This window comes from Coenobita brevimanus, chromosome 74 (genome assembly GCF_032717465.1).
Source record: "Coenobita brevimanus isolate Jiangsu-jjx chromosome 74, ASM3271746v2, whole genome shotgun sequence".
Taxonomy (NCBI): domain Eukaryota; kingdom Metazoa; phylum Arthropoda; class Malacostraca; order Decapoda; family Coenobitidae; genus Coenobita; species Coenobita brevimanus.
Genome location: NC_137027.1, coordinates 2,332,650 through 2,357,998, shown reverse-complemented (window position 1 = coordinate 2,357,998; position 25,349 = coordinate 2,332,650). Strand labels below are relative to the sequence as shown.

Here is a 25,349-nt window from a genome sequence, read left to right as displayed (position 1 = left end):
GGTTATGTTTTTGTTGTTAGGCCAAGAATGTGACGGTTCTCCCCCATCCACCCCTGTCCCTTCCCCACCCTGGTCCCTTCCCCACACAACCCCACTCTCCACCCCTGTCTCTCCCCCACCCCGCCCACCCCACCCACCCTCGCCCTCCGTGATGCAAGCCCCGGGGTGGAAGGGCCAGCCGGGAAGACGATGCCAGTCTCATTATTTTCCCTAAAGAAATTAAGGAGCTTTGCTGATGTCGGTTTCCCTTCCTTATGTGGCAAATGAAGAACACGATGATGATGTTAATGATGATGATGATGTTGTTGTTGATGATGATGATGATGATGATGATACACACATTATACACCCACATACAGACTGATTTTTGTGAAATACAGTATTGTTTAGGCGAGAAATACTTGCTGCAGAGAACTGAGTAACATTTAACAATGAATCAATAGGGAGATAATTAAACACACACACACACACACACACACACACACACACACACACACATCTATTTGTCTGTTTATCTATCTATCTATCTATCTATCTATCTGCCTATATATAATTCGATAACGTTCAAGGTATATTTATCTAACCTACTGTCAAGCTGCTTTTAGGTCATCACAAACTGATAATTTTGATGAAGTTCTGCACGATAAACCCTGTATATACCAATCCATCAGCCTCGTCTGTTGTTCCGGTACTATTTCCCATTTCATAGATCACCATTCTCCATTTGTCTCCGTCCCGTTGCCTTTCATGTTTTCTTTCTCGTGTGCTCTTTGTTTATGTAGTTTTTTGTTTATTTACAGGTTAGTGGAAAGTTGTATTCAGTCCACCATCGCCATCCCCATCGCTACTCCGCATCACTATCGGTAAGGCTGATAAATTCCTCAAATGTACGGGTGCGGATAATGACCTCGTCCTACTTTTTTACTTGAATAATTATGAAACACTTACATAATATTTTGGAAAGTTTGTTGGACGCCGAAGACTTCATCATTGGGTTTCAGAAGTAATCGCTCACCGTTTCGTTAATTATGACAGTGAAATTTTATATCCGGAGCCGTGCGACCTTCCACCTCAACTGATATGGAGAAGCCTGTGGTGGTAGGTAGGTCCGGTTGCGTATGTCCTAAATCGCAAAGTGGAATGCAGGCCTCTACTTCTTGAGGGTCATTTACGGAACGCCTGTGGTTATAAGTGCAATTAGGAATGGAGTGCAGTTGGAAATGGAGTGCAGTTGGAAATGGAGTGCAGTTAGGAATGGAGTGCAGTTAGGAAATGGAGTACTTTTAGGAAGTGAAGTGCAGCTAGGAATGGAGTGCAGTTGGGAATGGAGTGCAGTTGGGAATGGAGTGCAGTTAGGAATGGGATGCAGTTATGAATGGAGTGCACTTAGGAAGAATATAGAAGGGTCTAATATGTCCCGCCATCACCAAGTTCTTTGGAAATCATCGCTAAAACTTGGGAGCTTGTAGTCCAGTTCCCGACGTAAGGTTTCAGAGTACAACACATAATTACACAAATACACAAACCCGGCGATTCTTGCTGGATGGTCTGGCTTTATTAACAGACTTACTAATTACGGAACTTCAAGGACAATGTGGCAAAGAAAAACACTCTCTTTGCCGTCTTGTTGTTGAACTTCTATAATTAGGGAGATTAATGTTATAATAGGTCTGTGTGTCCGTAAGTCTGTGTAACTTCGTATGGTTACCACTTATTCTACAAATAGGGTTCACTTTGAATGTATTTTATGTATATTTTTCTAAATTAAGTTAGGTACCACAGGCTGTCCTATCAGTATTGCCGAGGACTCTGCATTGGCAACTCTGTAATTTCCTCCTAATTTCCTCATTGGGTTAATTGTTGAGGATGAACTTTTTCGTCTTGCTTTTTCCTTTACAATTTCCATGTAAATTTTTCCATACTGCAGAGTGTTCTTTCTCGCTTTTCCTACCGACTTCGGCTGAAAGGGGTAGTTGTGTGTGTGTGTGTGTGTGTGTGTGTGTGTGTGTGTGTGTGTGTGTGTGTGTGTGTGTGTGTGTGTGTGTGTGTGTGCGCGCGCGTTTGGTTTGCCGTACTTCTTCCATTCATCGTTTTTTTTTTTCTTTCAGTCTTGGCAGTGAACGGAGCGGTTTTTATCCCATAGGCGTTATGAACTATATTTTATTGAGGCTTATTTTGCCGGTGGAGTGGAGCAGAGAAATAAAGTCTTGAGAGATGAGTGAATGGAAGTGTGGACCATTTTATTGAGCACTCGGTCTGATACTTCTCCAGCATTTCTGTTATCCCGGGTTCCTCACACCTCATGTTAGGATGATGATGATGATGATGATGACGACAAATTAGTATCGGTGCTGACAGGAGCTTCGTACTTTGGTCATTAAGCCGACTCCTTTTTTATTTATTTATTTATTTATCAATTTTTTTTACCCGCGAACACAACGCAAAGAGATTATGTTTGGTCTTTTTTCTGTGTCTGTCCTTCTGTCTGTCTGCTATCAAGATTATGAAGAAATAATGGATATACCAAACTAAATTTGGCATATTGATGTAGGCCCATCAAAGGAACAGGTGATTAATTCTTCATCGAAAAAGGTCATAGGTACTAGGTCAAGGACAAGGTCAGTTTGGACAGATTTGATCCGGTTTTGACCAAATTTGGTGGATGGGTTGAGGGATGGAAAAGATTGAAAAGATTTAATTTTGTGAATAATTACGCGAACAAGTCGAGGTCAGTGGTTCTGCCCTTCACCTCCGTTCATTTCGTATAAATCTGATTAATTCTGAATCACGCATGGTGAAGCGCTTTAAGGTTAAGAGGGAATGAAATTACTCTATCAAAGCAGGAGGAAGGGCTGAACGTTAAGCGAGGATGAAATAATTCTCTTTTCAGAATAATATGTAACAGGTCAAGGTCACAGGATAAGATCAACTTTAACACTTTCGATCCGATTGGAACTAAACTTGATGGATGGGTTTAGGCTCATATGAAGAAGAACTAACTTGGTTTTTAGAGCAAACATTCGGAGGTCAAGGGCACAGGGCAGGGCCAAAGTTTAGGTCTTAAGTTGCTTCTGCACCACCAGTGGACGCCTATCTGTCCGAGCACGTTGCTCATCAGGTTTAAAACATGGCCACGCAACACTTGTAGTTCAGAAGCGGGAAATGTGCCTGAATTTATCACGTCTGCTCGGCTATTTCCCAATAATGTTTTTACTACCACACTCCAAACTTCAGGTGGCCATTGGTCGTGTGCACAGGCCTTGGGACCGGCTTGACGGTACGGCACGGGTGTTACGTTCTCAGTGTACTTCTTGTTCTGCATATTTTTTTTTTTCCTGTTTTCTTTCCAGTATTCACGCATTATTTTGATCTCCTCCAACGAAGTTAGAGGAGGTTATGTATTCACCAATGTTTGTCTTTTTGTTTGTTTGTCAGTCCACACGTTATCTCGAAAAGTTCTTAGTGAATTTCACTGAAATTATATGGAAGGGTGGGCCGTGGGCCAAGAAAGAACCGATTAAATTTTGGGGGGGATCCGGATGCGGATCCGGATCCTATGTATCCCGCACAATATCTCCATAAGTTCTCTGTGAATTTCAATAAAATTTTATGGAAGAGTAGGCCATAAGTCAAGGAACAATTGATTAAGCTTTGGGGCGGATGTGGATCCTATGTATTCCACACAATATCTCCACGGATCCGGATCCGGGTCCTTTTTAATGGCAGTGGCATTGGCGGAGGTATGCGCTTTCTTAGTGCTTTCTAGTTTTCTCTGTGTTTTTTCTAGTTTTTCCCATGCATTTTATATTTTCTTGTGCTTCATCGTATCCCCCCCCTCGTATTTTTTGCACATTATTTTTTTCTCTGAAATTTTATGTTGTTACCAGGTAGGTCTATGTGAGATGTCAAGGTCAAAATTTATCGTGGCCTCAGCTTAGCGTTAAGGTGGAGGTCACGTTTCAGTCAGCGTGGGAGAGTGACTTTGTTTTTGTTACGCTGTGGGACGTATCGGTGGGTTTGGTTTAATAGCCGCTACATTTTTGTGGTTCACTAGCTCTCCTAAGGTCACCCTACCTCATTTCTCTCTCTCTCTCTCTCTCTCTCTCTCTCTCTCTCTCTCTTTAAGGTAATATAACAACCCAGTTTTTTTTTTTAATTTTTCATAATTATAGCAAAGAACAGAGTAATGTAATCAGCAAGAATATGCTGTAGAAAAACAAGAAGAAAAAGTATAAAATGATCTCCAAAATTAAACATACAGCTACGTGCACACATAATTATACTTACAGGTTTGTGTGTGTACAGTAAATAAGCATACACATACAGATACACACGCACATACACATACAGGTTTGTGTGTGTGTGCAGTAAATAAGCATGCACATACAGATACACATGCACGTACATATACAGGCTTGTGTGTGTACAGTAAATAAGCATACACATACAGATACACATGCACGTACACATACAGGTTTGTGTGTGTGTGCAGTAAATAAGCATGCACATACAGATACACATGCACGTACACATACAGGTTTGTGTGTGTGTGCAGTAAAGAAGCATACACATACAGATACACATGCACGTACACATACAGGTTTGTGTGTGTGTGCAGTAAATAAGCATGCACATACAGATACACATGCACGTACAGATACAGGTTTGTGTGTGTGTGCAGTAAATAAGCATGCACATACAGATACACACGCACGTACACATACAGGTTTGTGTGTGTGTGCAGTAAATAAGCATGCACATACAGATACACACGCACATACACATACAGGTTTGTGTGTGTGTAGTAAATAAGCATGCACATACAGATACACATGCACGTACACATACAGGTTTGTGTGTGTGTGCAGTAAATAAGCATGCACATACAGATACACATGCACGTACACATACAGGTTTGTGTGTGTGTGCAGTAAATAAGCATGCACATACAGATACACACGCACATACACATACAGGTTTGTGTGTGTGTGCAGTAAATAAGCATACACATACAGATACACATGCACATACACATACAGGTTTGTGTGTGTGTGCAGTAAATAAGCATGCACATACAGATACACATGCACGTACACCTACAAGTTTGTGTGTGTGCAGTAAATAATCATACACCTTCACCTACACCTACACATACACATTACGGTTATTGGAAGCTTTAAAAATAGTGGATGTGTAGTTGGAAGCGCCTGGCATAAAATTAAGCACACCAGGGAACGGCGTTATCGTTGAACAGATCAGTGTTATGTAAATTAACTATAATATTAGGAGGATTAGCATAACATTTACTCTGCTAACGTAGGGGGTTTGTATTAATGGTGTGTGTGTGTGTGTGTGTGTGTGTGTGTGTGTGTGTGTGTGTGTGTGTGTGTGTGTGTGTGTGTGTGTGTGTGTGTGTGTCATGACCCAATAAAACTTTCTTTTAAGAATATCCCCGCGGACGACTGTATGGTCTTGAGTCTTACATAATTTCTCTCTCTCTCTCTCTCTCTCTCTCTCTCTCTCTCTCTCTCTCTCTCTCACACACACACACTGACAGAAGCACAAACACCATATATCAGCTGGCACCCTCCCCTCTGATAACCCCACTTTGATGGTGTGTGAGGGAGGGACGCCGCTCTCTCTCTCTCTCTCTCTCTCTCTCTCTCTCACACACACACACACACACACACACACACACACACACACACACACACACACACACACACACACACACACACACACACACACACACACACACACACACACACACACCATATAGCGTTACCATCATTACTCTTCACAACTTCACCACCACTACGCATCACAAACACAAATCACAAACACATCAACTCTTTCATTATCCCTACACACTGTGTTTTGGAGTGTGTGTGTGTGTGTGTGTGTGTGTGTGTAGGGCAAATCGAAAAAAACATACATCTCTTTTTAACCTCTTCGCTGCGAGGTTTTCTATATACTGTAGTGCAAAATCTTGTTTGACCGTAGCAGGGGTTGAATGAAATTATAGCTAACCACTTCGCCACGAGAGGTCTCCCCTAAGCTGAATGAAATTGACTAACGGTAACAAGGGTAAAAAAAATAGGAAGGTGGCTTGGTGAGGAGGCGTAATATTGCGGATTTTAAGGTTTTTGTCCACTGAGCTCCCCTTCTTTCACTGTGTTCGCCGCACTGTTGCATCACACTCTCTTCACTGTCGCAATTACAGAGAACACCTAGTATATGATCAGTCTTCCTGCATGTCTCCCCAATTAAGGTGGGCACGCAGCACTCGTCTTTTCACATATTCCCACCTCTAATCCGTTGTACTTATAATACAAGTGTTAACCGCTACTGTCAGCCATTCTTATCCACGCCTGGGTAACTGTGGAAGAATCGTAAGTATTCTGTCTTTCCCTCTGACTACAATTTCCAGTTTAAAATTCATAGCTGTACGTCATCAGCCGTCATTTAGGCGTTAAATGCAATCTATTCAGACATCTTGATATGAACCCATCTTCTGTGAAAGGGACGACTTTTGCTTCCCCCCCCTCCCCAAAAATAAAGAAAAAAACTCACCAAACCACAGTGTAACCTCACCACCACCACCACATCATCAGCAACACCAATAACGACAGTAAGTGAAACAATAAAACAAAAACAGTCACATTCACCACTGAAACCCCACCCACAGCCCCACAGAAGTATAAGTGCCAGTATAAGTGCCAGGGGGTATAGGGGCCTGTCTCAGGGGTGAGGGTGAGGGGGAGGGCCACAATGGACTTCGATCCCATCCATCTGCGTGCTAAAAACAAAAGAGCGTCGCTGTGGCTCTCTGGGGGGTAGCTGGCTGTCTTATTGGAGGTGTGGGGGTGGGGTGAGGGGGAAGGGAGAGAGAGGAGAGGAGAGAGAGAGAGAGGAGGAGAGGATGTTGGAGGAGGGAAGAATATGTGTGGAAGAGGAGAGAGAGAGAGAGAGGAGAGGAGGTTAAAGAAAGGAAGAATATGTCGGGAAGAGGAGGAGAGGAGATATAAGGAAGGACGAATGTGTGGAGAAGAATAGTTGAAGAGGGAGGGGGTAGGTAGAAGGAGGAGGAAAGGAAGAAAGCGAAAAGGGAAAGGGAAGAACATATTGGCGGGTGAGGATGAAGAAGAGAAAGAGGGATGAAGGTAGATGTGAAGTAGGGGGAGGAGAGGTAAGGGGAGGAAAAGGAGAAGAGAGGGGGTGGGAAGGGAGAGGGGAGAGAGGTTGTAAGGGAAAGGAAAACAGGAGAGAGAAAGAGAGAGAGAGAGAGAGAGAGAGAGAGAGAGAGAGAGAGAGAGTGAGAGGGGAGATCAGACGCAGGAGGATGGAAGAAAAAAAAAAAAAGGAGAGAGGGGGTGGGTGAGAGAGAGAGGGGAGGAAAGAAAAGGTTAGACGAGGGAAGAACATGTGGGTGTGTGTGTGGGTGGGAAGAGAGAGAGAGAGAGAGGAGGGTGTTGGTAGAGTGAAAGGCAGTAAATGGTAGAAGAAGATGGAAGGAAGAAAGGAGGAGAAGAATGGAAGGAGGAGAAGGATTGAGGGAAGAATGGAAAGAAAAATGTGAGGATACAAGCAGAGGGAAGGAAAAGGAGAACCGTGGAAGGGCGACAATAAATGGCAATACAGATAAAGAAGAGATCTATTGGGATATAATCTGGTTATCTGCCGGGCTAAAGCAGTTACCGGTACGCGAAGATCTAACTAACGTGTGTGTGAAAAGGATAAAGGAGAGAGAGAGAGAGAGAGGAGAAGAAGAAGAAGACGGCTCTCCCCGACCCATTACTCCCTCCAGCTCATATCTTCATAAGGGTGACCTAGTTTTCTTTCATTCCTGTTACTATTAGACGATTTTAACCATTATGGGCAAGTTTTCGAATCTGACGTGTTATCTATGGCTAGCCCTCCATACGACAGATATCTCTAATGTTGCATAAAAGTAACAAGAATAAAAAAGATAGCAGTTATGTGAAAGGGTTAAGAGTTGGCTGAAAATACAAGAAAAACATTGCGATTGATGGTAAGAACACACATGGGAAATTTTATCGGAAAGACAGAATAGGAAATACAATATGGTCTGTTCTGTGGGTAATACGAAGAAAAGGAGGGAAAGGACTAAATGAAGTAAAAGAAGAGGAAGAAGGGGAAAAAAGAAGCAAGTGAGTAAGTGAATTAGTCATTTAGTTAGTCAGTCATTCGAAAAAGAATAAGTGAATGATTGATTGAATGAATTAAAGAAAGAAAGGGGGATTAAACAAAGCAATTAAATCAATTACGCAAACAAAAAAGCGAGTAAGAGAGAAGGGGAGAAAGGGGACTGGGCAGGAGGGGAAAGGAGGGAAGGAGGGAGGAGGGAGGGAAACGGGGGATGGGGAAAGGAGGGAAGAAGAGAGGAGATAAGGGAAAAGAGGGGAGAGAGAGGGGAGAGGGGAAAGGAGGGAAGAAAAAAGGAGGAAGGAAGGGAAGAGGGGAGGGAGGGAAGAGGGGACGGAGAAATGAGGGAAGAAGGGAGGAGATAAAGGAAAAGAGGAGAGAGGGGAGAGGGGAAGGGTAAAGGAGGAAAGATGGGAGGAGGTAAAGGAAAAGAGGAGAGAGGAGAGGAAAGGAGGGAGGAAGAGTGGAAGTAAAGGAAGAGGGGAGAGAAGGGAGAGGGTTAGGGTAAGGGGAGAGCAATGGGTTAATCTGATAAACAAAATAAAGCAATTAGATAAGGAAGAGAAGGTGGAAAGGGATGATCATCTCTATTGGCTCGGGACGTGAGGGGCAGGCAGGCGAGGAGATGAGAGAGAGAGAGAGAGAGAGAGAGAGAGAGAGAGAGAGAGAGAGAGAGAGAGAGAGAGAATACTAAAAGAAGGGAGGCAAGTGAGAAAAGGAGGAGGGAAAGTGATGTATATAGACCAGACAGACAGACAGATAGACAGACAAATAGATAAACAGATAGATCAATAGACAGATGGATAAATGGATAAATGAGTAGATAGCTACAGGTATAAAACAGTGCCCTCACAACGCCCCCCACCTGTCACAAAAACCCTGTGGACAAAACCCGAAAACTTTCAACGACGTAGCCTAAAAAAAACCTTGGCTGGTCTGAGGGGGGCTGCTCCGTCCCCTGTCACACACCCGGGCATCAAAAATTCATTCATTCATTCATTGCCAGACGCCATGTATCCCAGACAGGGTGGCCAAGGGCTTAGAGTTAATTGTTTTACAGGGAGGGGCACTAATCCTCCACCAACCCCACTTGACGTAGGGATGCCAACAGCATCTGGTGTTCCCCGGCGGTCACCCATCCAAGTACTAACCAGACCCAACGTTGCTTAACTTCGCTGATCGAACGGGAAGCGGTGTACTCAACGTGGTATGGCCGTTCAAAAATGTGTTTGGAAAAGCCTGCCTACACCCTCTCCCTATACACATGCAAAACTACACCTCTCAGCTTGACGTCGCCAGTATTATTTTATTTTTGCTATTGTCGCCATTGTTATTTTAGTTTTGCTATTGTCGCCATTATTATTATGCCCCCGTCCACCTATGATGAAAAACGTTAAGTGATAGATCTTTCCGTGCGTGCGTGCGTTGGTCCGTGCTTCCGTAACACTTTTCTAGGCGCGATATCTCCTGAATCCACGGACGGATCAATGATGCAGTATGAGAAGATAATGAACGCATTAGGTCAGCATGATCGGGGGATTAAAGGTCTAGGTCATAGAGGTTCTGCCTTATCCTTATGTACGCAATATCTCTGAACCCCTCGACGGATTTCGACCAAACTTTTGTCAGTGACACAGTATGAAGGGACGATGAGCTGATTGGGTTAGAAAGGCCAAGGGGTCAAAGGTCATGGTCATGTAAGGTCAACTTAATTTCTCTTTAGTCTGATTTTAACCCGCAATGATCCCTGTCATGGAGGTTGTATGGCGAGTCCGTGCAGTGCTTGGCGGAGGCATACCAGGCAGTGCTTTGTGTCCACAGCTTGGGTTCTCGGTGAGTTATTTTATTTTTTGGTACTGTCCCCATTGTTATTTTATTTTTGCTATTCCTTGACAGTAGTATTCAGTCTAGCATACACTTTTCTAAATGGAGGAGTTAGATGGCCATCACTAACCCCACCAAACCCCGGAAAGAGGATGGTGGGCCACGGGAGAAGGGCACGTTACACCTGCAGTTTACAGGGTTTACGTCCATATGAGGCAGGGACCAAACAACAACAATAATAACAACAACAACAAAGGTCCTTTTTTTGGTTGAATTTAATAGTCTGGTGGCAGCTTTTTTCTGAAAAAAGTTACTTGGTGAAGGGTTAATCTTGAAAACTGACCTTTCAGAGATAAACAGATAGACAGACAGATAGATAGGTAGAGAGAGAGAGAGAGAGAGAGAGAGAGAGAGAGAGAGAGAGAGAGAGAGAGAAATGAGGGGAGCAGTTGCGGTGATTGAAAGAGGAGTCACGTGACCTCTCCATCAACACGTCATCAAGAGAATCAACCAATCAGCGGGCACGTGGGTCAGGGAGATAGGGGGACGTGATTTAGAGAGAGAGAGAGAGAGAGAGAGAGAGAGAGAGAGAGAGAGTGTTACAAAAGATACACAGACCACACAGACTTTATGGCTCTAACTAGGCGACCAGAAGCTGAATAGGATACCAAAGCAGAGAGAGAGAGAGAGAGAGAGAGAGAGAGGTGATCGTGGTTGATGTCAAATGGTTGGGATTAAAGTGATGGAGCCAGATGGGTGGAGGGAGGGAGGGGAGAGAAGGAGGGAGCGAAAGAGGGTGAGAACTGGTGGGAAGCGAAAAATAGGAACGGAGTGAGAGAGAGAGAGAGAGAGAGTGGGAGGGGGGAATGGAGGGGGAAGGGAGGGAGGGAGGAAGGAAATGAAGGAAAAGAGTAGGAAGGGGGGAAAGGATGTGAAACGTTGAGGAGATGGAGTTAGGGACAGGATGGAAGAGGGAAGGGAAGAGGGAGGGAAGGGAATGGGTTAGTGAAAGACGAAGAAGAGGAGGGAGGAAGAAAGAAAGGAAAGAGGGAGGGAGAGACGGGAGAAGATTGGGAAGGGGCGGTACACACACACACACACACACACACACATTCAGAGAGAGAGAGAGAGAGAGAGAGAGAGAGAGAACTTGTGAATGGTTCCGTACTGATGAATTAATCCCCTTTGTACTGTTCCTTTTTTTTATTTTTTTATTTTTTATCAATCTCGGTGCCGCAGACGATCAATTTGGCGAAGAGAAGAGTTATCGAATTCGAGGGGGTTAGATAATCATGGTGTTTATTATCCCCGTCACAATGGTTAGATGCAGTTCTTATTAACCCCGGCACCATCTTGAAGTCGTTCCTGGTTTCATCTTTCTTCCGCGTATTGAATTCATTTTGTGAATTTTGGTTCCGCAAAGTGAATGAGGTAATTATGGCTGTATGTGATTGTTTTATTTAAATGTTTCTCGTAAACTGATTAAGATCGTATAGCGGTTGCCAGAAACTTGTGATAAAGACGCCATCATGCTTAAAGAGTTACTTATGTAATTTGATTTCGCCGTTGTTGTTGTTGTTGTTGATGTTGTTGTTGCTTGAACTCGGTGTCCCTGGCCAAGCAAACCCGTCGACTGCAAGTAAGAACTGCCCGTATGGGGTCGCCCCATAGGTTCCCTACACCGTTGATGTGTATACGTCTTAGCGTGGCATGTGTTGTGTATATAGTGCTGCATAAAGTGGGTTATGTTGTGTGGACCTGTTCTACCTGTGGGTCACATGGTTCCACCCAACCCATATATAAACTGGTAACTGAGGAGGGTTGGTTGTTGCTCTGATTTATGCCTAGTTAGGTGAACTCGATTAGCTCTATTTAAGGATACCACTGATGGGCGGATGTCAGGAGGAAGGTTTGTAATCCAGTGTTCTGTTCGAGGTGTCGTATTGCCCCACGCGAGAAATGAGTATGTAGGTGTTTCGTCATTACTAGCATTAGAGTGTCTGGAGGTGGGATGTTGCTGAAGAGGGTCTGGTAATGTTTGTGCGGTGATTGTTTTATGTGTGTGGTTGTGTTGTGTGGCTCTGTCATATAGTGCCAGGGATGTTGCATATTGCTACAGGCTGCCGCGTGTAACTGTGTACTTCTTATCTTCTTATATCAACATACTCGATAATAGGGAGGACATGTTTCAGAGTGTAAGTGAGCTATGGGGGTGGCCTTGGTACAGTCGTTAGTGATGAATACAGCGTTATTCTGTATGGTCTGAATGTATTATCGTGGGTGTTATGGATGTTAAATAGAATGGGGACCTATGCTGGGGATGCATAGAACTTCAAATATCTGATAATATCGTTTGTAGAGTAGAGAGAGCGACACCCAAAGTATGTCCTCGTGAGTGTCGTGAGTGCGTTGAGTCTGGGGGTGCATCGCCTCTTGATGTCTTGTATGTGGATCTTGGAGGTGAATCCAGTGTCAGGATCTTGGAGGTGAATCCAGTGTCATATGTCACTCCAAGGAGCTTAGTGGAGAGTTACTGTGATGCAGTTACTCTGTTAATATTGATGTTAAGGATGTACCCGTGCTCATGACTGCTGTTGATGATAGTAGTGGTGGATTTCGCTGAACGATCGTCAGCCTATTGTCCTCGACCCATGCCTGAAGTGTGCTGAGGTAGTGTTGTTGCAATGTGCAGGCTGTGTCTGGGATATGAGGTGTGGTTGTTATGGTGATGCTATCTGCATAGGAGGCAGTTTTTGCTGGCGGTTGCTATTTTTGTCTTATTCTAGTAGTTTAGCCACATTCTTGTTGGGGCTGCCTTGTATGAGCCAGGTGGTCTGCTGCAGTTATTTTCTCTTCTTTTGAGTATAGGCTGAAAAGTGTAGGTGAGTGAAAGGTGTTCGGTGAAACTCCGTTAGGGAAGTTTCGTGTTCGTGATGCCTTGCCGTGGAAAGTAACATTCGCAGTGGCGTGAATGGTTCCATTGGAAGAATACCCACATACTGAAGTTATATTTACCTTGAACATACAGATATTTCGGCAGCGCTTAGACCTTCGTATACTTGACTAGGGTTGAAGCTGAGTTAAAGTAAGTATACATCACACTGTAAAGAGTAGTCCATATTGTAGGTACCACAGGAAACTTTGTAGCACTGTTTCCTTAAAAATTATTTTGCACATTACACCTTAGCATTTTATTGCAACTTATTTATATCCATTTTATATCGATATTGCTTTCATCAGTAAATACAAGAGGATAATGAGATTTAATATGCAGAATAAATTGGTAAGGAGAGTGTTACGAAATCTCGTAAAGCAGCTTAACATACAACCCAGTGTCAATATGTCGATTTAATTCTTCATTTTAACCTCTTCACTACTAACCTCAGCTGAATATTATAGTCTAATGATAGGAAGAATAGAGCAAAAAAGGGTCCTCGTTGGGAAGAGGCTAATGACGTCAGAGCCAGCGCCCAATCCCCCAATCAGTGGCGGGTAAATTGAAAAGGCGTGTGTTTGTGTGGGGGACGTGAGAGCGGGATTGGAGTGAAGGAAAACAGTGGTGAGAAGTACAGAAAATGAACAACACAAGGAAGAGAGGGCACAGGGGAAATGAAAGATAGTGGCAGAAGGGCGAATGAAGGGTTAGAGATGATGATGATATGAAGAAGAAGAAGAAAGAGAAGAAGAAGAAGAAGAAGAAGAAGAAGGAGGAGGAGGAGGAGGAGGAGGAGGAGGAGGAGAAAATCAAAACGAGAAACTGAAAGAAGTAATTGATGTTTGGGTGATGGTGTTGATGATGATGATGATAATGATGATGATGATGATGACGAACCCAGCAAAGAGAGGGAGAAAATAATTAAATAACTGAAGGTATATAGGACACGTGGGAAATAAAAGATATTGGCAGAAGGGTGAACAGTTTAGAATGGCAGTGAACAGTGTATAGATGAGGAGTGGAGGGCAGGACACATACAATTGAAAAAAAAATAAAAATCATGGCGAGTGAACGGGTTGGTGTCTGTGTGGGTCTCAGGGGAGGGGAAGGGCAAGGAGAGGATGGAGGTGGAGGGAAGGGAGGGGAGGAAGAAGGGAGAAATGAGAGTAGAAAATAAGAAAAAGGTGAGAGAAAGAGAGAGAGAGAGAGAGAGAGAGAGAGAGAGAAGCTTGGGTGCAGCAGGGTCCTAGAAACAAAGAAAAGGAAAAACTATGATGGTGAGAGAACTAACGAGCAGCATGTCCCGTGAGATGGATCATACGCCCATTCATTTACCATTCAAACCCCAGGAATTCTTGGTCCTGCTTTGGCTCTTGCTTGTAGGTTCACCATTCTATACGTAGCTTAATAATTAGCTATCATATAGAATTAGTTCGAAAACTATGAAGCAAAAAAAATTCCTCGTCACTTCCCTAGCCTTGTCCATCCCCTAACCTCTCTTTCTCACACACTCATTTACCATATCTATCCGGTTTTTTCATGGCCTACCACGCATGCTCCCACCTTCAAGCTCACTCACATATACCCTCTTCATCATCCAATTTATACCCATTCTCTCCATATGACCATACCATCTGTACACGCTCTGCGAGGACTTCCTTACTCCACATCTTCCCCGAGTCTCATTATCCCGTATCCTTTTCACCCTCGGCACTCCATACACGTTTCCCAAGAACTAATTCTTCATTACCTCAACTCTAGACTTTCCGTTTTTATGCCACATCAAAGTCTCGCGTCCATATGTTGAAGTGGGTACTAATTCTCATTAATATATTCCACTTGTAGCTCTCACACTTTGACCTCTGTTTCGTATCACGACCTTCATAGCACCAGCCACTTTCCTTTCCTGTGGCACTGTACTTACCACTCCCTTTACACACACACACACACACACACACACACACACACACACACACACACACACACACACACACACACACCTATTAATCTATCCTTGTCAATCTCTCACTGTCTGTCTATCTTTCTATCTATCTACACACACACACACACATACGGTGTGTGTGTGTGTGTGTGTGTGTGTGTGTGTGTGTGTGTGTGTCGGAGTTTTGAGGAGATGGTAATCAAATACCATGAATCTCATCTGGACGATGACCGTAGTGCTAGTATGTATCGTAATATTACTACTACTGTCACCACCACGTTGTTTTATTGAGTTCCTGGGACTAAAGTTGTTAAGCTCTGCCAACACGTCGTCTTAGCACCGGCACTAATATTACCACATCAGGAGTGAATGTGACACCCTTTCCTATCACGTTACCTCACAGATGGTATTAGTGGTGTAGTCCAGGTGGTGACGTGTGGGGTTAGTGGGGACACAGGTAATCCCAGACAGTAGGCTCCTGGCAGGTGGACTCGACTACCTAATCACCAGACTGGGCTTTTTAATCTGTGTCCATAGTCGGTTGTATGGCAAATATAGTTACTTTCAGCTGTATTCTTCTCGGACACCTAATGGTACAGTTTCTGCCCTCTCATATGTCCCTTCATCTCTCCTCCCTTTTCTTCTCACTTTTCGTCTCCCCTGCTCACTCTCAAAATTTTTTGTTGTCCTTTGTTCTCCTGTCCTCCCCTTTACCCTGCCCTTCCATACGCTCATTTCTCTCCTCTCATCTCCTCTCGCTTCCCATCTCTGTTTCCTTTCCCTTCTCCTCCCGTATCTCTTCCCCCCTTGAACTCATCTCCTATTTCCTCCCACTTCCCCTCTCCGTCTATCCCTTCACCTTCCTTCCACTCGCAGTTTCCTCTTCTCCCCGCTCTCCATCTAGTCCCGTCCTCTCTTGTCTATCCTCCGTATCTCGTGCTCCTCTTACCTACGTCATGTCTCCTTTCATTCCTTTTCCACCTGTGTTCCTTTCCTCTGTAATCTCTTTTCCTTAGCCTCCCTTGCGTTGAAGTACCTGATGTGTTTGCTTCCACCAGACGATTTAATTACCTCTGATGTGGACTCTCATAGTGTAGGGGTTAAAATGAATTACCTTTATACATGAGGTTTTTATTTATTATTTTCTGGTATCACCTGACTAATTAATCTAGCTTTGAAAGACATCTCGTTTTTTAGTACCTGAACTACCAACACACACACACACACACACACACACACACACACACGCACACACACACACACACACACACACACACACACACACACACACACACACACACACACACACACACACACACACACACACACACACACACACACACACACACACACACACACACACACACACACACACACACACACACACACACACACACATACACACCTTTCTTTATTAAATTCTTTACGCGGCTTCTCTTGCAGTTTTTATTACGCCTTCTCCATCCCTCTCTCTTATCACCAACCCACGTTCTCTCTCTCTCTCTCTCTCTCTCTCTCAGTAAGCCAGTGTCTCAACTTCAGGTTCTTTTATGTCCTTAGATGTGGACAGGCGCAGGTGCGAGAGAGAGGGGAGGAAAGAGGAGAAGAGGGGAGAGGGAAGAGGAAGGAAGGAAGATGGAGATGAGGAGGAGGGGAGAGAGGAGGGGAGGGAAACGTATATTAAGGGAGAGAGAAAGAGAAAAGAGAGGAGAGGAAATAAGAGACTAGGGGAAAGTGAGAAGAGAGGAAAGGAGGAGGAGGAGGATAAAGGAGAGGAGATGAAGGAGAGGGGAGGGATAGGGGAGTAGGGACGAGGGGGGGGAAGGGAATGATGTAGGAAGAGAAAAATGAGAGGAGAAGGGAGAGGAGACAAAAGGGAAGAAGGGAGGAATGGAGACATGTGGGGAGGAAGGAGAAGGGGAAGAGAAAGGAGGATAGGGGAGAATAGGGAACAAGATAGGAAAGCAAGAAGTGGGGCGAAGGGGAGAGGGGAAGAGAGAGGAGGGGAGAAGAAAAGAGGAGAGGGAAGGGGAAGAACTGAGAGGGGAGAGGAAGAGCAAGGGAGAGGAGAAACATAGGGAGGTGGAGAGAGAGGGAAAGAAAGAGAGGGAAAAGGGAAGAGAAATAAAAGGAAGAGAGTAGGGAGTGGTGAAAGGAAAAAGAGAAGACACAGGAAGAGAACTGACGGAAAAAAAAAGAGAGGAAAAGAGTGGAGATAGGAGAGAAGACAGGAACAGGTAAAAGATGAAAGAAAAGGAGGAGGAGAGGTGAGAGGCAAGGATGATGAAGGGGGATAAGGTGAAAAAAAGAGAAGGGAAGGGATGGTGACAAGAATGGCAAGGAAATGAGAGAGAGAGAGAGAGAGAGAGAGAGAGAGAGAGAGAGAGAGAGAGGATGACCCCGTTTCTTTCCACTTTCCAAGTTCTCTCTCTCTCTCTCTCTCTCTCTCTCTCTCTCTCTCTCTCTCTCTCTACCATTGTTTTACCCCGTTTTCCCTCCTGCCCTCAGTAATTTCTCTCCTTTCTGTCTCATATTCCTTTCTCTTGTCATGCTTTCAGTCCATTCCTTCTCTTTCAACATCCTTTTTTTCCCTTCCTTCCTCTCCTTTGCTCCTTTCCTCCTTCTTTCTCTTTCTTCCTTCGTTCCTTTCTTTTCTTCCTTCGTTCTTTTATTTTCATCCTTTCTTCCTTCCATTATTTTCTCCATTTTCTCTTCACTCTCATGTTCTTTTTCTCCTCGTTCTGGTCATCCATATATATCTTTATCTTTCCCTCATCTTTCCCTCCCTCGTTCTTTTCCTCCTTCCTTCCCTCCGTCTCTGTCTTCTCATTCTTTTCCTCTTCTCCTTTCTTCCTTCCTTCCTTCTCTCTTTTCATTCCTTCTCTCCCTTCCCTACCTTCTCCTTGTCTCCCTCTCTCCATTAGTCACCCTCACACCTGTGCCGGAAGCCAGGTGAGGGGGAAGGGGGAGGAGAAGGAAGGGGGAAGAGAGAGAAAGGAAGAGGAGGAGGAGGGGGAGGAGGAGAAGAAGAAGAAGAAACAGAATAAGAATAGGAATAAAAATAGAGGAGAAAGAGGAGCATATTGCCACTGATTTCATGTGTCTTAAGTTTCTCGAGGAGTCTTTGATCGAGAAATTAATTAAACACTTTATGAAGAAACTCGAGGTAGATTATGTCCACACTTTAGAATTTAGAGGTACAGTAGATTATGTCCACACTTTAGAATTTAGAGGTACAGTAGATTATGTCCACACTTTAGAATTTAGAGGTAGATTATGTCAACACTTTAGAATTTAGAGGTAGATTATGTCCACAGATTACGTCGTCATGTTGTGTTTAAGAAGTGTCGTAAACACACACACACATATACACACACACACACACACACACACACACACACACACACACACACACACACACACACCCACACACACACACTTTGCTTACATATAGGCGATAATTTTGAAGCTGATACTTTGAATACATATTCCATATTTTTATAATAAAATTATATTCTTTTCTTTTAGTACTCTCTTGGCCATTTCTTCCTTAGCGTTCATTTCCAGCTGAGCCAAACGATTTAATTCAGTCTAAAAGTGAGTCACGGTAGTTAGAGATAGTTAATATTGTCTTCATTAACCCTCTCATGATGGCGACAACTCTATTTTCTTCAACTAAGATCAGATGATTTTGTTCAGTTGAGAATGAGATACGGGAGAGTGTTAACCACCTTGTCGCTGAAACTGATTATCCAGCAACATATACTCCCTGAATTATAAGATGAATGGCTGGAAATTACTTGCCTCTGATTTATTACTCTTTTTAAATCTAGGAATCACGTTTTCGGGCTTCAAGTTTTATTTATTTATTTATTTATTTATTTTTTTGATAGTTTAAGAAAGGCTTTGTTAGCTTTTACCTTTCAGTCTTTAAAACTCACGGAGATTTTTTTTCGTTTCCTGAACCATGTGATTGTAAGTTATTGATTGCAAATACTACATCTCTCTCACAAACTACAATATCTCAGAAAATATTGAAGATGCTGATGAAATTATATTTGTATTATCTGCGGTGATAACATATACGAAGAAATATACTTGTAATAATTACGAGAAAGAGAAGCTATAGCCGGAGACAAATGGAAATAGGAATATTTTTCATGTCTCGCCAGTGTGTGTTTCCTCTAGCTGTGACCTCTCCTTTATACACAATACAGTAGGTTCAGGTGCTCCGAAGCGAATGGCCCCTGTTATTTTATTTTATTCTCTCTTTAGTTTCCCTTAGAATGGATAGCTTTTGAGGGCTTTCGGAATCTCTCTCTCTCTCTCTCTCTCTCTCTCTCTCTCTCTCTCTCTCTCTCTCTCTCTCTCTCAAAGTTGAATAAAATGATATGGAGCCTCTTTATCGTCAAAACATATAGGGTACACAGGACTATGGTCTTCTGTACGTGGTTTGATTTTAACCCATTAGTACCTCGGGTTCCTTTGTGGGGGATTTTAATGGAAGGGTACTTAGCGCACCGCCCTCCGCCTATCGGCACATAGTCACAAGACACGTAGGTCCGTACTTCGGGGTTCCCCCCTTCATTAACTTTTGAAAAGCCCAGTTCCGTCTTCTTTGGAGTACCCTGGACACTAATAGGTTAATACTGATAGAAAGATTTACTGCAGTATAGTTGCACATGTCAATAAAACGATACAAAGCCAAAAATCTGAGAGAGAGAGAGAGAGAGAGAGAGAGAGAGAGAGAGAGAGAGAGAGAGAGAGAGAGAGCTACAGGTAGCTAGATGGTGTGTGTGCCAGGTGTAATGTACGCTAATGAGGTGGTTGGTGCAGGTGTATCGACGCGTCTCATTGATGTTGCCCTCTCTAATGACGGCTTAAGGGCGCTGGGGGGAGGGGAGGGGAGGGGAGGGAGGGAGGGGGAAGGGAGGAAGAGAGGCGAAGGGAGAGGAGGGAAGGAGGAGGAGGAGAGGTGATGGGAGAGATTGGAGAGGAAAGTGAGTCACGGGAAGGGAGACGAAGACGAGAGTGAGGGGTGGGGAGAGGAAGAGGGGATGAAGGGACGGGGAGAGGAAGAAGAAGGTTAAGTAGGGGAGAGGAGGAGGGGAGAGAAGGGAGGGGAGAGGAAGAGGGGAGTGAGGCAGGAGGATTGGAGTGGAAAGGAGAGTGATGGAAGGAAGACTCTCCAGTGATGGAAGGAAGACTCTCCAGTGATGGAAGGAAGACTAAGGTGTGGAGAGTGAGACTGGAAAATGAGCATAGGGAGAGTAAGAGAATGAAGAGGAAGGGAGCGTGAGGGGGAGATGAGACTAGGAGGGTGAGAGAAGAGGGGAGAAGAATGAGGTAGTGTGAGGGGAAGTTAGAAATGATGTGTAGAAACTTAGGGTGAGGTCAGTGATAGGGTAGGAAAAATGAGAGAGAGAGAGAGAGAGAGAGAGAGAGATGGATTTTAACAAGTGGAGTTGAGGAAGGGAGGAAGGAAAAGGGAGGGAGTGATTGGGAGAAGGGAGGGAAGCTGGGAGGGAGAGAGTGACAAGGAAAGGGAAGACAGAAGGAGGGAGAGAGAGACTGAAGGGGAGAGAGGAAAGAAGAAGAAAAAATGTCTATGGATTGGAGGGAAGGATTGACAGAGAGGGGAGGGAGAAGGAGAGAGAGTGAGAAGGGAGGGTGAGGGAGGGAGGGAGGGGAGAGGGAGATGGAGGGAAGGAAGGGAGAGGGAGGGATGGGAGAGGGCGAGGGAGGGAGAGAGAGGGGGGAGAAATGTCAATGGATCAGAGGGAGGGAGAAAGGAAGGAGGAGAGAGAGAGAGAGAGAAGTAACAGCAGGGAGGGACGTAGTGAGTGAGTGAGTGAATGAGTGAGTGAGTGAGTGAGTGAGTGAGTGAATGAATGAGTGAGTAAGTGAGTGAATGAGTGAGTGAGTGAGTGAATGAGTGAGTGAGTGAGGGAATGAGTGAGTGAGTGAGTGTTAGAGAAGAAGGGAATGAAAGAATGACTAAAAGGAATGATAGGATAGATAGATAGATAGATAGACAGATAGATGTGATAATTATGGCTGTAGACGCAGCAACAAAGATGAGCAAACCGGTGGATATAGTTAGATAAATAGAGACAGAGATAAACAGAAGTAAATAGAAAGAGATAGAGATTCATGGATAGATGGAAAGATATAGAGACAGGCAGGCAGACAGACAGAAAGGTAGATTAGACAGATTGATAGAGACAGATGGCTAAGTAGATAGATAGATTAATAGATAGGTAGACGGACAGTCAGATAGGTATACTAACATATATCTATAATCTATAACTACTGTAAATCTGTCTATATCGATATCTGTATGTATATCAATCCGTCGTTCTATCTTCCTGTTTATCTGTCTATCCATCCATGCAGAGAGATAGAGAGAGAGAGAGAGAGAGAGAGAGAGAGAGGGGTTGGGTTGGGTGGGGTGGGGTGGTGAGTGAACAAAAGAATCGGTAGGGTGTGTGAGAGAGACAGTGGAAGTGTTTTATTGGGTTACTGGCCACCCTAACACACACTCACACTCACCCCACTCACTACTCAGCTCCTCCCCACTCAGTTGTTGATTACCCCACTTATTCACGCACTCACTCACTCACTCACTCACGCACGCACGCACGCACGCACGCACGCACGCACTTACCTCTCAGCCCCACCCACTCATAAATTTGTTACCCCTCTCACTCACTCACTCACCCACTCACTCCTCTCTCAGACATCCACACTCCAATCCCCCTCCACCCATCTCTCCCTCCCTCTCCAATCTTTCCTCCCTCCCTCAGTCTCTTCACGTACCGTACTCTGTCCATCACCTCTCCCTCAACTCCCTGTCTTTCGCCTTCTCTCATTCTTCCTCCTCCTCTCTCTCCTTCTCTCATACTTCTTCATTCTCTCTCTCCTCTCAGTGTTCTTCATTCTCATTCTTCTTCGTTCTCTCTCTCTTTCTCTTACTCAGTCTCTCTCTTCTTCTCTCACCCTTCCTCATTCTCTTCCTTTCCTCCTCTACTTACTTTCCATTCACTTGATATCCCTCTCATTTCCTCCACCCACTCATTCACCCCACTCATCTCCCTCCCCTTCTTCCTCTCTCTCTCTCTCTCTCACCTTTTCCCAATCTCCAGCTCTTTCCCCTCTTCCCTTAGTACACTTCCTTCTTTCTCTTCATTCCCTCCCCATCCTCCTCACTTCATTTCCTCCCTACCCTCCTCACTTCATTTCCTCCCCATCCTCCTTCCTTCATTTCCTCCCCATCCTCCTCACTTCATTTCCTTCCCATCCTCCTTCCTTCATTTCCTCCCCATCCTCCTCACTTCATTTCCTCTCCATCCTCCTCTCTTCATTTCCTCACCATCCTCCTCCCTTCATTTCCTCCCCATCCACCTCACTTCACTTTCTCCCTATCCTCCTCACTTCATTTTCTGCCTGTCCTCCTCACTTCATTTCCTCCCCATCATCGTAACTTCTCTTTCTCCCCATCCTCCTCACTTCATATCCTCCCCATCCTCCTCACTTCATTTCCTCTCCACTTACTTTCCCACTCATTTCTCCTCTCCTCACTTCTCTCCCTCCCCCTTCCCTCTCATTCGTCTACTGTTCCATACTCTCTCTCTCTCTCTCTCTCTCTCTCTCTCTCTCTCTCTCTCTCTCTCTCTCTCTCCAACTTCTGTAATTAGAGAATAAATCTGCCTATCAACAATAACCCCCCCCCCAGGACCTTAAGATTAGTGTGGTCTGTGTATCTGTGTAACTCTCTCTCTCTCTCTCTCTCTCTCTCTCTCTCTCTCTCTCTCTCTCTCCCTACATACCTTTTCCTTCTCCGCCCTCCTTCTCACTCCCTCTTTCTGTGTATATCTATTAATATGTCTCTTTGCCCCTTTCTGTCTCTGTCTGTCTGTCTTTCTGTCTGCCTAACTATCTATCTGTCTTTCGTCCGTCTGCCTGTTAGTCTATCTGTTTGTCTATTTATCTGTCTATCAATCTGTGTATCTATCTGCCTATGTATCTATCATTCTCTCTAATCACATTTATTTTCACCATTCTCGTCGTTTCTCTGTAATCTGGAAAATTCTGTCTCACCTCTTCCCTCTATTTCACCCTCCCTCTCTCCTGCCTTCTCTCCCTCCTCGTTCCTCCCTGCCTCTCTCCTCTCTTTCCGTTGTCTGTTCTCTTCTCCCTTTATCTCACATGTCTTTCTCTCTCCCTCCTTCTACATATCTCCCTTCCTCTTCACATTTCCTTTTCCCTCTGTGTGTCTCTTCCTCCTACTTCCATTTTCCTTTTTCTTCAGCTGTCTTTCTCTCAGTCCTTCCCATTTCTCTCCCTCTCCCTTTCTGTCAACCACTGTCTTCCTTCCTACCTCCCTCCTGTCTTTCTGTCATCTGTCTTTCCTTACTTCTGTTCCACATTCTCTCTCCTTTTCCCTTCCTACATCTATCCTCCCCCTTTCTTCCTCCCTCCTTTCGTCCCTCTCTCTCTCTCCGTTTCGTTTTCCCTTCCTCCTTTCGTCATGTGTGTCTTCCTTCTTCCCTCCCTCTTCCTTCCTACTTTCCTCCCTCTCCCTTCCTGCTTCCCTCCCTCTCCCTTCCTCATTCCCATCCTCTCCCTTCCTTCTTCCCACCCTCTCCCTTTCTCCTTCTCTCTCCCTCTCCCTTTCCATCCTTCACTCCGTCATGTGTGTCTTCCTTCCTCTTTCCCTCTTTCTCCCTCCCTCCCCCTCTCTCCTTCTCCCCTCCCCCTCTTTCCCTTGCCCTCCCTCCCTCTCCCTTCCTCCCCTCCCCTCTGTCTCTCTCCCTTTCCCTCCCTCCGTGCCGTCATGTATGTCTCCCTGCCACTATCCCATGGGAGGGGGTCGTACTCATCACGTAGAGAGAGGGTCGTAAGAGGGCGTGGAGGGGCGTGATAACGACGCTGAAACGGGCGGTACACGGTGGGTCAGGGTGGAGAACGGGCGGGAGGGGGTGGGGGAGGGTGGAGAATGGATGTAGGGGTGAGGCTGGGTGGAGGATGGAGAATGGATGTAGGGATGGGGCCGGGAGGAGAATGGGTGGGAGGGGATAAAGGAGGGTGGAGAATGTGTTGTAGGGGTCGGAAGTGGGTGGGGAATGTTTTGATAATTGGGGAGGTCGATGTGGGTGAGTGTGAGGTGTGGGGAGCGGATGTGGGTGGATGGTGTAGAGGGCGTGTTTTGTTGATTGGGAGTCTGGAAGGTTGTGGGTGTGTGGGTGTGGGGTGGGGAATGGAGGACTTGGTGTGGGTGTACTGTGGAGAAGTGAAAGAGGAGGGTGGAGAGCGGAATGTATTTGTTTGTGGATTGGAAAGAGTGGGAATAAAGGAAAGCAAACAATACAAAGGAAAACACGCAGAAGACCTGTTGATTCATGCGAGGCTGTATGTTATAGGGAAGGCTGTATTTAACAAAGCTATTTCATGAGTTAAAGACAAGGATAGAAAAGCAGGAAGGGTGTAAGGGTGTGCGTAATGTGCGTGAGGGAGATTGGGGAGTGGATGTGGGAATGTGCGTAGGGATGCGTGGGGGGGGAGGGGTCGAGGAGTGGATGTGGGAATGTCCGTAGGGGTGCGTGGGGGAGGTTGGGGAGTGGATGTGGGAATGTGGGTATGGGTGGATGGGGGAGGTTTGGGAGTGGATGTGGGAATGTGCGTAGGGGTGGTTGGGGGTTGAGGAGTGGTGTGAGGGAGAGGGTGTGGAGAAGTTTATGGTTGGATATATTGTGTTAGTAATTTGAGAGTTTGCCGTGTGTGGGTATGGTGATGTAATGAATGAGTGGGTTGTAGGTTTTGACATATTAGATGGTGGGTGTGGGGGTGGGTGAGGGAGTGGGGGAAGGGTGGGGAGTAAGTGCCAGGGGTTGAGGAGGGGTGGGGAGAGGTGGATTGGTGGGCTTGAATTGGAGGTGGGTGGGGGATGTCTGGGTGTGGGGGTGGGGTAGTAGAGGAATTTGGGGGTGAGGGTGCGGGAGTAGTGTAGGGGGTGGGAGGGGTGGATAGGAGTGTGTAAGTGGGTGGTAAGTGTGTTGATGAGATTTCGGTGGGGTACATATGTTTAGATAGGTTAGGAAGGGTGTGTGTGTGTGTGTGTGTGTGTGTGTGTGTGTGTGTGTGTGTGGCAAATGAGTATGAGAGCTGGAGGTGGGTGTAAGTGGGTGTGGATGGGTGTAGCGGTGTGTGTAGGTTGCATGGTATTTGTGGCATAATGTGTGTGTGTGTGTGTGTGTGTGTGTGTGTGTGTGTGTGTGTGTGTTTATTTTCTCTCTTTCCTCCATCCACCAATCCCTCTCTCTCCTTCCATCCCTTCCTTTTTTCCCCTTACCATCCCTCTCCTCACTCCTCCCTCCATCCCTCTCTCCCTTCCTTCTCTTCATTCCCTCAGCTTTCCCCTCCTCTGTTCCTTCCCTCCTCATTTCATTCATTAATCACTCATTCCTTATTCTCCTCTCGCAC

At 45.2% G+C, this 25,349-nt stretch overlaps 1 non-coding gene across 1 annotated transcript; it reads right to left on the bottom strand.

Annotated features, from left to right (window-relative positions):
* Window positions 1–9,268: 9,268 nt before the first annotated feature.
* Window positions 9,269–9,387, bottom strand: LOC145407931 (5S ribosomal RNA). Its single transcript, XR_013898836.1, has one exon. It is a non-coding gene; the product is annotated as a 5S ribosomal RNA (ribosomal RNA).
* Window positions 9,388–25,349: the final 15,962 nt, after the last annotated feature.